The sequence below is a fragment of the Alexandromys fortis genome, unplaced genomic scaffold (assembly GCF_014885135.2).
Source record: "Alexandromys fortis isolate MF-2015 unplaced genomic scaffold, M_Fortis_MF-2015_v1.1 scaffold_150, whole genome shotgun sequence".
Classification (NCBI taxonomy): domain Eukaryota; kingdom Metazoa; phylum Chordata; class Mammalia; order Rodentia; family Cricetidae; genus Alexandromys; species Alexandromys fortis.
In genome coordinates this window covers 1,373,727-1,386,159 of record NW_026068027.1, presented here as the reverse complement: position 1 = coordinate 1,386,159, position 12,433 = coordinate 1,373,727, and positions in this window count along the sequence as shown.

The window sequence follows — 12,433 nt, the reverse complement described above, 5'->3', positions numbered from 1 at the left end:
CAGTAGCTGGTCAAGTCAGAATATACTTTAGTTACGATGACTCTTGGAAGACTGAGGCAGGAGGATTGCTTCAAGTTCCAGGTCATTTTGTTTGGCCTACTTATTGAGATTATGTCTCAAAAAACAGACTAAATGGGGCTAGAGAGATGGTTCAACGGTTAAGAGCACTGGCTGCTCTTCCAGATGATCTGGGTTCAAACCCCAGCCACATGGCAACTCACAACTGTCTGCAACTTGAAGATCTAACACCCTCAGACACACATGCAGGCAAAACACCAATGCACAAAAAATAAAAAATAAAATTGATTTTAAAAAACAAACAGACAAAATAACAAAAAGCAATATATTTTTCAACCCCCAAATATATTTACCAGCTTATATATTTTGAGAACAAATACATTTATCTTTCTTTTATGTATCCTTAGCAGAATGTATCACAGGTGTTAATAAACAAACTGCTGTAAATAACAGAGGAAAACAAAATTTAAAATATGAAAAAGCTGGGGACTGGAGAGATGTTCAGCACTTTGATTGCCAGCACCCACATAGTGACTCACAATTGTCTGTAACTCCAGTTCCTGGGGCTCTCATGCCCTCTGACCTCTTCAGGCACCAGACATGCAGTGGTGCACAAACACATGCATGAGCAAAACATAAAATGAACCTTTTAAAAAAATATGACAAAGATGAATGAAGTCAGATCTATCATCCACTACAAGGACTCTGTTTTTAGATTCCTGATCTGTTTAAAGATGAAGCCACTGATGCTGTGACCCTCGAGTGGAGGTCAGAGATCCTCTCCCTCCCCCTGGAGATTCAGTCCTGGAGACCGAAATCAGGTTGTCAGGCTCGGCCTTAAACGCTTTTACCCACCGACCTGTGTTACCAGTGCATATATGTTCCATTATATACGAATGTGTCACCGGCCTGTGTCACCAGCACATATACATTCCATTGTATTTTAAGTTACTCTCTGCACAGCTGGGGACTTCTAGAGGTAGCTAGTACACATGGTCTGTTTTGTTATCTCTTGTTTGTTTGAAACAAGGTATCTCCCAGCTATCTTAGGATTCAATGTGTAGTCCAGGCTGGCCTCGGGCTCACAGAAATTCCCCTGCCTCTGCCTCCCAAATGTTAGGATTAAAGGTGTGCAGCACCACATCCAGTCTTAAAACATCAGGTTTTATTTATTGCGTGTGTGGGCATGTGCATGCCACAGGGCAAGTGTTGAGGATGGTTCACAGGAGTCTGTTCTCTGCTTCCGCCGTGTAGGAGATTGGAGTCAGGTAGATGTCAGTCAGACTTGGTGTCAAACAGCTTTACCTGCTGAACACTGTCACTGCTTCCACATTTTATTTACTTAAACATTGTCTTGCCAGGAGGTGGTGGCACATGCCTTTATTCCTGGTACTCAGGAGGCAGAGGCAGGCAAGGCAGATCTTTGTGAGTTCAAGGCCAGCCTGGCCCATAGAGCTAATTCTAGAACAGCCAGTGCTACACTAAAAAACCCTGTCTTGAAAATATAAAAACAAACAAACAAAAAACATTTTCTTTGTTTCTCTGTGTCACAATCTGAGAGTGGCCTTGTTGGGTTGCAGCCAGACTGTCAGCTGCGGCTGCCATTGTCTGGATGCAGGACTGGAACTGAAAGACTTGCTTCTGGGCCGGAGAGATGGCTCAGAGGTTAAGAGCACTGGCTGCTCTTCCTGAGGTCCTGAGTTCAATTCCCAGCAACCACACAGTGGCTCATATATACTCCATAATGAGAGCTGGTGCCCTCTTCTGGAGTGCAGGCAAACGTGCAGAAAGAACACATAATGAAACAATGTTTCCATGATGGCACACTTACACAGCTTGGCCAGACCGTTGGTTACTTCTGGCCTTCTCTTTAGAAGCTGAGCATCCTTAGCTGTGACAGAGGTTCACATCAGACCCAATGATCCAAGAAAGAGAGAGAACAAGATTAGAAGTCATTCTGCTTTTATAACTTCATCTCCAGGACTGGGCTGTAACTCAGTAGGCAGAGTGTCTAAAGTCCTGAATTCGATGCTGACACCCCATAAACTTGGCATGGTGCACATCTGTCATCCTAGCACTGGTGAGGCAGGGAATCAGAGGTTCAAGGATATCCTTGACTACATAGATTCTGAGGCCAGTCTGTGACACAAGACGAAACCAAACCAAAACAACCATCAAACACTCTGTGTGTCGGTGCAGGTCTGCAATCCTTGGAGACTGAGGAAGGGGGATAAAAGGTAAGCCTTGCGGTACAGTCTGGAACCTAATGAGACCCTGTCCAGGGTCGAGTGTGGTGGTGCACACATTGAATCCCACCACTCAGAAGGCAAAGACAGGTATATCTCTGTTAGTCCAAGGCCACCTTGCTCTACATAATAAGCTCCAGGCCAGCCACTACTACATAGAGAAACCCTGTCTAAATAAATGTCAAAGCACACACACACACACACACACACCACAAGCAAATAAAAAAAAAAAAAAAAAAAACAAAGCAAAACAGAAAGCTGGGCATGGTAGTGCATGACTTTATTGGAGGCAAACACAGGTGGATCTCTGTGAGTTTGAGAGCAGCCTGGTCTACAGAGCGAGTTCTAGGACAGCTAGGGCTGTTACACAGAGGAAACCCTGTCTCCAAAAAAAAAAAAAAAAAAAAAAAAGAAAAAAGAAAAAAAAACAAAAAAAAAAAAAAAAAAAAAAAAAAAAGAAAAGAAAAGAAAAAAGAAACAAACACAGAAAAAAAAAAGCAAAACAAAAACAAAGCTTTCAGCTTTCATAATACACAGCGTGGTGGTATAGGTTTATAATCCCACAACCAGGAGGTAAAAATAGGAGGATCCCTGGGCCAACAACGCTAGCCTAACAGGTGAACCCCAAACCAATAAGAGATCTGGTATCAAAGAAGGTGAAGTGGCTAGCACCTGTCAATGACAGCTAAGGACGTCCTCTGGCCTAATGGTGCTTACGCACACGCTTGAACACACAAACGTGCACATGTGAACATGTAAAAAAATTCCACGTCATCACTTCTACTTTAGTTTTGGAAGTGTCTCACTGAGTTTGTCTAGTCAAGAGGAAGGAAGTTAGGCTTTCTTTTCTTTAGGAGGTTGGGTTTGTTATTGACTGTGGCTAAGGGAACAGCGACGCAGTGGAGCCCTCAGAGCTGCAGAAGGACTCATCGCTTGTCCGGGGGAGTGTATTCCATCCACTTTCTGAACACTAGTGAACTTGCCATGTGTAGGACATTTTTAAGGGTCTCATGTACCTGAAGTTGGTCTCAAATTCACTATATACATTTGCTATGTAGCTGAGAATAACCTTGAACTTTATTTTTTGTTTATTTACATTTATGTGTCTAATTGTTTGCTTGTACACACACACACACACACACACACACACACACACACACACACACCACATGCATGCCTGGTGCCCAGTGAAGTCATAAGAGGGAACTGGATTCCCTGAAACTGAAGTTACGGTGATTATGACCCACCATATGGGTGCTGGAAACCAAACACGGGTCCTCTGCAAGAGCAAGAAGTGCTTTTAACCACTGAGCCATCTCTCTGACCCTAACCTTGGACTTTTTTTTTTTTTAACAGAGTCTCTCTGTGTAGCCCCGACTGTCCTGGAACTCACTCTGTAGACTAGGCTGGCCCCAAACTCACAGAGATCCACCTGTCTCCCCTTCGCAAGTGCTGGGCTCAAAGGTCTAGGCCACTACCACCCAGTTAACCTTGAACTTTTGATCTTCCTACTTCCTACCTGGCAGGATAGACATTAGTCACCTTGTCCGGTTGCCTGTCTAAGACTTTGATAACACTCTGTTCAATCATGTGGACTTGACTTGGCCAATGTGAACCCTGGCCATTGTGCCCTGGGGCTTCCCAAATGTCCTCTGTATATCTGTATATTTGGTGGTGCTGGTGTCTCATAAGCCAAGGCCAACCTCACACAGTTGGTCCTCCTGTCCCCACCCCATCTGTACTGGAATTACAGCTACACAGCACCACAACCAGACGCCTTTCCTAAGTTCTCTAGCCTAGGAACAGCATGAGACCAAAGTCTCATTGGAAAGTTCTGATTTACCTACCTGCAACCATTGACTCTCAGAAGAACTTCTTTGTATTGCTATCAGCCACAGTTCATTTTTTTGTTTTGTTTTGTTTTTTTTTGTTTTTCAAGACAAGGGTTCTCTGTGTAGCCCTAGGTGTCTTGGAACTTGCTTTGTAGACCAGACTGACCTAGAAAACCACCTGCCTCTGACTCTCACGTGCCAGGATTCATGTAGTACACCACCACCACCTGGCAAGTTTATTCAACTTTAATTCAACAAGAGTAACAAGCACTCTTTTATTTATTTATTTATTTATTTATTTATTTATTTATTTATTTATTGTGTGTATAGCATTCCTTCCACGTGTGCCTGCAAGCCAGAAGGGGGTGCCAGGTCTCATTATAGATGGCTGTAAGCCACCATGTGGTTGCTGGGAATTGAACTCAGGACTTCTGGAAGAGCAGTCAGTGCTCTTAACCTCTGAGCCATCTCTCCAGCCCAGTACTCTTTTTTTTTTTAGAAAAAAAAAGATTTACTTATTATGTATACAGTGTTCTGTCTGCATGTATGTCTGCACACCATAAGAAGGCACCAGATCTCATTACAGATGGTTGTGAGCCACTATGTGGGTGCTGGAAATTGAACCCAGAATCTCTGGAAGAGCAGCCAGCGCTCCCAATCTCTGAGCCATCTCTCCAGCCGGCAACAAATACTCTTAACTGCCAAATCATTCTGTTCAACCTCTTATAGAAACAATTTGAGGGAGCTGGGCATGGTGGCAAATGCCTTTAATCCTGGCACTTGAGAGGCAGAGGTAAGCAGATCTGGAGTTTGAGGACAGCCTGGTCTATGTATTGAAAGACCACTGGTGTGGGGAGACTCTCACTCAAGTCTTGGGATAACATGACCCCCCCCCCCAGTAACTCACGAGAGACCGTCCTTGCTGCAATCACACAAGGTTTATTGACAGGACAGGAGCCATGCACTGGGGCCAAGACTCATAACTCACGCAGAGGAGGAGTTCGACCCCAGTAACTTGGGAGAAGGGGTTTTTAAGGGAAGAAACCACAGCCCAGTAATCTGAAATGGGTAGGGAGGGCATCATAGAAAATTCTGAAAATACCAGTGATGTGATATCACAAGGGGGCAACTCCCTGTTTCTCAAGATTATTCTCAAGATTACAATCTAACTTTATCTTCAGCTAGTTCCTGAAACACAGTCACTGAACCGGCTAATACTAGATTTTTGATTCTTCTCTTCCTGCTGGGGTGTGTGTGTGGGGGGGTGTCTGGATTTATCCAGGTCTTTCACCATCATCTTGTGCTAGTGGATTTGGATGTAAGCTCACCAGTTTCTGCTCCAGTGCCATGCCTGCCTGCCTGCCTCCCTCCCAGCATGCCTGCCTTCCTGCCTGCCCCTGCCTGCCTGCCCCTGCCTTCCTGCCTGCCGCCATGCTCCCACCATGCTCCCAGCCATGGCCTCATAGGTCCTAACCCTCTGGGACCCTGAGTCCCCAGTTAAACTCTTTCTCCTCTATGTTGCCTTGGTCGTGGTGTCTGCACAGCAACAGAACAGTTACTAAGACAAAGTCTAACATCAGACTCCACGGGAAGAGCAGAAGCCTGTGTGTGGAGTGTAAAAAATGGCTGATCTCAAACTGTGACTGAGTTTGGAAACGGGAGAATATGCGGCATGTACTGTGACAGCATTTCCACTATATAGATGCAATGAAGGCAAACCACCTCAGAACAGACTATAAAGCGGGCAGTGGTGGCATAGCCTTTAATCCCAGCACTGGGGAGGCAGAGGCAGGCCACCCTGGTCTACAGGGCGAGTTCCAGGACAGCCAGGACTGTTACACAGAGAAGCCCTGTCTCGAAAAAATGGAGATTACAATAAATTTGTTATTGTTAGTTGGGGTCTTGGCTGCTCTGGCAGGCTGGGCTCTACACCCGCCCTCACTATGAGAAGTAATAATGAAAAGCAGAGAAAGCTTTATTTCAACATTGGGAAGAGTAAATCCGAGGTCCAGGTTTCCGGTCTCAAGTTAATCTTTGAGGTCCTATCAGGAAGATTAAAGAGAGAATACTAACTATGCCAGCCAAAATAACGTGTCTGCTCAGACGCTCCGACAAGGTGTTGTGACAGCCTGGCAGAATTGCTGAGCTCTTCCTGGGACACAGCTCCTAATCTGATAGGTATCAGGTTTCATCCGTTCTTCCCTTTTCATTGAAACAAATAGGGACACACACAGAGACACCAGGGACACTGTCAGGAGGCTCTGAGGCCTCACGTGAGGACACACGTGGCTCTCCGCAAGTCCAGAAGAAGAAACCCTTAGAAGAAACATGTCAACATCTTGTGTGCATTTTTCATTAGGGTGAGTATGTAGCAGGAGCACGTGTCTATGCCTTCAGAGACCAGAGCAGCACACGGGATCTGACCTCCAGCCCTCATGATTATGAAGCAAGCACTCAACTGCTTCATCTGCTGAGCCATCTCTCCAGCCAAAAAGTGTGTGCTGGTATTCTTTTTATTTTTTATTTACTTATTTTGTGACAGGGTTTCTCTGTGTAGCCCTGGCTGTCCCGGAACTGGCGCTATGTACACCAGGCTGATCTTGAACTCAGAGATCTACTTACCTCTGCCTCCTGAGTGCTGGGATTAAAGGCGTGTGCTACCATGGCCCAGTGCCATTCTTTTTTGTCCACAGAATTCTAAAGAGATCAGAGAAAGAAGTACTAGTGGAGACAAGACACTGAGCAAAGGGAGCCTTACACTATACTCAGGGGCCAAGGAGGCTAGATTTAAGCCATGGTTCATTGGTTTTTCTGTTGATTTTTAACTTCGTGGGGTGTGTGTGTGTGTGTGTGTGTGTGTGTGTGTGTGTGTGTTGGAGAATGCTTACCACAGTGCACATGTTGGGGGGGTGTCTCCCTTTTCATCATGTGGGTTCCAAGAATCTAACTTAGGTGGCAAGCTTATTGGCAAGTTGCTAACCACTGAACAACCTCAATACCCTTAATATGCTATCATCTACAGTTCTTTTGTGACAAGGTCTTTTATGTAGCCCAGGCAGTTCTTTCCAACCCTTAGCCATGCTCCTGTATGGGTCTCTAGATTGCTGAGATTGCAGGTGTGCTACCACACACACACACACACACACACACACACACACACACACACACACCCCTAGTAGGTTTTGAGGGTTTTTTGTTGTTTGGTTTTTTTTTTTTTTTTGGACCGGTGTTTGTAACACTTTTCTCTGAGATTGAAACATTCTATCCAGAAAGGAAGCTCCTAGGGCAAGAATGTATACAATTCAAAAACCTTCAGGAAGTCCCTGAAACTGATCAGATTCATTAGGCCTCTCCCTGCCTGCATAAACTATAAAAGCTGAGAGATGAAAAAAATTGATGAGCTTCAAAGAAGACTCTGAGACCAGCCAACAGCCTGGAAGAGGTCTAGACCAGTTGAATACCCAGGAAGGACACCCTGGAACCTGTTGAGCTGCCTGCAGGCTGTACAGTGTACCCCAGGTTTCCAGTTTAGTGAGCTGTCACCCATGCTGGGGTGGCCATTGGTGATGCAGCTGTCCTTGGGTCATGTCTGCTCTTATGTCTCTTTTTCTTTCCAGGGTCTCACTATATAGTCCTGGTTGTCCAGGAACGTGCTATGTAGGCCAGGCCAGCTTCTACTTGCCTCTGCCTCCCAAGTGTTAGAATTAAATGTACCACAACACCTGGCCCTTGTTTTGAGACAGGGTCTGACTAAATTGCCAGACTGTAGCCGAGACTTTTCTGTTCTCCTAGGATTGCATAGCTGCACCAGAGTTGGCTTTTTAATGTGGCTCATTTAATTATTTTTAAAAATGTGTTTGGGAGTTTTACCTGCATGTGTGTCTGTGTATATCATATATGTAAAAGGGACTGTGAGGTCAGCACAAGACACCCAAGACCAAGTTCTCAGCACAAAGGAGATGTATTTGCCCCCTGAGTCCCTTCAATATATGCCTAGTGCCCACTGAGGTCAGAAGCCCTGGGCTTACAGAAGGTTGTGAGTTGCCACGTGGGTGCTGGGAATCAACCCCTGGCCCTCTGGAAGAACAGTCAGTGCTCCCAACTCCTGAGCCATCTTTCCAGCCACTTTGCCATACTTTGAAAAAGTAATCACTGAAAACCCTCCTTCCATTTGGATGAGGCCTTGCTAACAAAACGCCCCTCCCTCTTCTTGGAGAAGCACCGTGGGATGAAAAGGCAAGCCTGGAAGGTCTCCAGTCAGGACCCTTCAGAAGGAAACCCAGGTCCTGAAGAATGCCAAGGGTTTCAGTCATCACTGTTGATACAGGGGACCCCAGGCTTTCTCTTGGTCCCCTTGCCTAGGACTCTTCAGTGCTAAGATTACAAAGCATTTTATTGGGTAAATTAAGGTTTCTGGTGACTAATCTTGGTAGAGTTGGAAGCGCTTAAGAGGGTATGGCTATTGTAATGGGTGTGTTCCTTTACACTTCACAATTTGGGTGGTTGTGGATCCAATGAGTTTGCCTAGGGTAACTTACAGGAGTATGCGTGCGGGACTGTTAAAGGGTCTGTACCACAGAAGAAACCGTCCTCCCTTTCCCAGTATCGACTGCCTACAAATTCGCAAGGAAGGTGTGTGTGTGTGGGGGGGGGGGTCTCCTGAGACCTTCCTCTGAGGTTTGTTTTTTTGTTTGTTTGTTTGTTTGGTTTTTTTTCCCAGTTCCAGGAATCAAATCCAAGGTCTAGTATGTGCTAGGCAAGCCCCCTCCCAATGATCTACCACCCCCGCTATACTGAGATTTCTAACACAGACTGAGCTGTCTTCTTCTTGAGACCCGTGTGTGTGTGTGTGTGTGTGTGTGTGTGTGTGTGTGTGTGTGTGTGTGTGTAGGGGGGGGTTGCCTGTGGGGGAAGATCAGCAGATGAAGAGCAAGGAAACATTTTATCAGGCTGCCACAACCGAGTCTTCAAAACTAACTGGGGGTAAGGCAAGCTTCAGTTAAGATGTTCTCATAAATCTCCCTCCCTTTTACCACCCTGGGTTCAGGTTTGGTTCTCCCTACTTCTGGCTTGCAGTTAAAACTCATCTGTATGATTCTGTTTTTATTATCTACCTGGCTCTCTATTTATCTGTCTATTTTTGAGATGGGGATTTCTCTGTGTAGGCCGGGCTGTCCTGGAACCGGCTCTGTATCCACCTGGCTCTTGAGTGCTGGGAGGGCGCCACCACGCGCGGCTCGGGTATTTTTTATTTTATTTATTTATTTAATTTTTATTTTTTTAGCTAAGGTCTTCGTATATATCCCAGGCTGGCTTCAAGCTCTCCATCATCCTTCTGGCCATCCAAATACCTAAGATTACAGGCGTGCGTCACCACACCAGGCTTTTTCTAACCCTTGCTCACCTCTCCGGCTTTCCTTGGTCAGCTCTCCTCCAAAAGGCCTTCCCTAGCTTCCAGCCCATCCCCACCCAGGTTTCCTCTGGTAGAACATTCCAGACCTGAGTGTTAACGCCCAAAGCTCGAGCTGCAGTTCAGAGGAGGGCTCGAGGTGGCAGACTTCTGGAGCCGACTGAGGACTCGAGAGACCCCCCCAGTCCTCCGGAGCGCACACTATGCGCCCACGCACGTGACCGTCAGCCTGAGTGAGTCAGCTTTCCCACTCCATCCTGCCAGTGCGTTGCCTTGGTTACGGGACTAGCACCAGGGGTGGAGGAGGCGGGGCCGGAGCCAGAGGCGGGGCCTGCGGGCGGCCAGTAATCCAGGTTTCTCAACCTCAGCCCAGTTGCCATTTCGTCCTCATTGGTGAATTCGGAAAACAGGCTTTCCTTTCAGGTTTAATCCTGTTTTGTTTTACATATTACATAATACTATTTGTTTTTCATTGTTGATATACACACAAACATATAAATACAACCTGCTGAGTTCATTTAGTATCGCTCGTATGTACGTGTTTTTAGAACTGACCCCTTGGCGTTGGAGAACCCTGGGGAAGATTGATTCTTTTTCAGCAGCCATTAATTGCCTTTAGCTCTTCATACAGGGGTGGGGCCTCGTAAGATTTTTTCCCCCTTTCTCCGTGGCACGTCAGATAGCGCTGTCATTGTTCAGGCCTTATTTAGGCAAACATATTGTTGAAATTTCATTGGTGCGGCTTCCCTGTCCTATATAGACGACACAGTCTCTCAGCAAATGTCTGGCTCCCAAGTTAAAGGTATCTGAACCTTCTGTACGAGTCTGTGGAAACTGGAATCACTTGTCGTGAGAATGAAAGGTTCAGTTTTACAACAGACATGAATGTGAACTCAACAGTGGTCTTATTAAACATGGAAGAACTTGGCCAGCCTGTAAGATGGAAACTGATCTATGTTCTACTGAGCCCAGTGCTGGACCAAGGCTAGATGTGTCTTGTTTTGCTTTTTTTTTTTTAAATTTAGATTATACTGCTTTAACGTACCTTGTTTCTATACAACAGGACCCATCTGAAGGCAGTCCAAGCACTTCATTTGTTTTTGTTTGTTTGTTTGTTTGTTTTTTGGTTTTTCGAGACAGGGTTTCTTTGTAGCTTTGGAGCCTGTCCTGGAACTAGCTCTTGTAGACCAGGCTGGCCTCGGACTCACAGAGATCCACCTGCCTCTGCCTCCCAAGTGCTGGAATTAAAGGCATGTGTCACCACTGCCTGGCTAGCACTTCATTTGTTATCCAAGCAAAGAAACAGAATCTTTTCAATCTGAAAAAAAAAAAAAAAAAAAAAAAAAAACTGGCTTACTAAACAAGGGCCAATAGCTCCCATTTCATATGTACATGCATGTATATTTGTTTTAATATATATTATACACGCCACATATATGTATCTATATGCATATGTATATATGTACATGTATACATATTTATATGTATGTCTATATTATGCATATGTGTATATGCATGCACATCTATAGGTTTTCATATTTGTACATGTATATGCATGGGATTTCAATTATATATATGATATCTAAATATGATTTCAAGACATCAGTATATGTGTATTCGAGAGTCAAGAGATTTCTAAAAGTGGACTAGCAAGGTGACTCAACAGGTGAAGGGCACCTGTGGCCACATCTAATGATTTCAGTATGATTCTTGGCACCCACATGGTTGCCCTTTGACCTTCACCAGTGTTCCCTTTGTTCCAAACAAAAATAAATGCAATTAAAGACATTTGTAAAAGAGGGTCATCCAATTCTAAAGTGACTACAGTTCCACCGAAGTTCAAGTGATTCATCTTTAAAGAAAATTAGCAGCTCAGCATGGTGGTACGTGCTTGTAATCCTAGCACTTGGAGGACGATCAGGAGTTAAAGGTCATCCTTGGCTACTCACTAGTCAGAGGCCAGCCTGGGCTACTTGTGATGCTGTCCCCCAGAAAACGACAACAACAACAACAACAAATCAAATAAGTAAACAAACACAAAAACAAGGACTGGAAAGATAGTTCAGTGATTAAGAACCCTCTGCTCTTCTAGCAGTCCCATTTTCTTTTCTTTTTAAGTTATTTAACTTTATTTTATGTGCATTGGTGTGACGGTATCAGAGCCCTGGAACTGGAGTTACAGACAGTTGTAAGTGGCCATGTGGGTGCTGGGAATTGAACTCTGGTCCTCTGGAAGAACAAGCAGTGCTCTTAACTGCTGTGCCATCTCTCCAGCACTAAAGCAGACCCATTTTTAATTCTCAGGACCTACATGGTGGCTCACAACCATCAGCAACCCCGGTCCCAGGGGAGCCAACACCTTCTTCTGGTCTCCGTAAGCTTTGCACCCATATGGTGCACAGACATACATGTAGGCAGAACACCGCATACATTAAACAACACACATGCACAGAGGCCGTAAGATGGTGACTTGGTAAAGGCCCTTGCTGCCACGCCTGACCGCCTGGCTTCACCTCTGGGACTCACAGGTGGAAATAGAGCTGCTGCCTCAGAGTTGTCCTGTGACCTCCCACACATTGCAGACTGCGTCACACACGACCACATCCACGCAATAATAAATATAATTTTTTTTATTTATTTTTGTTTGTTTTTGTTTTTTCGAGACAGGGTTTCTCTGTGGCTTTGGAGCCTGTCCTGGAACTAGCTCTGTAGGCCAGGCTGGTCTCGAACTCACAGAGATCCGCCTGCCTCTGCCTCCCGAGTGCTGGGCTTAAAGGCGTGCGCCACCATCGCCCGGCAATAAATATAATTGTAAAAACTAAAAAGCAAACAACAATGAAACCCAAACCAACCAAAATCCAAAGCCGTATAGATCTCTTGTATTTCTTTTTTTCTTTTTTCTTTTCTTTTCTTTTCTTTTTTTTTTT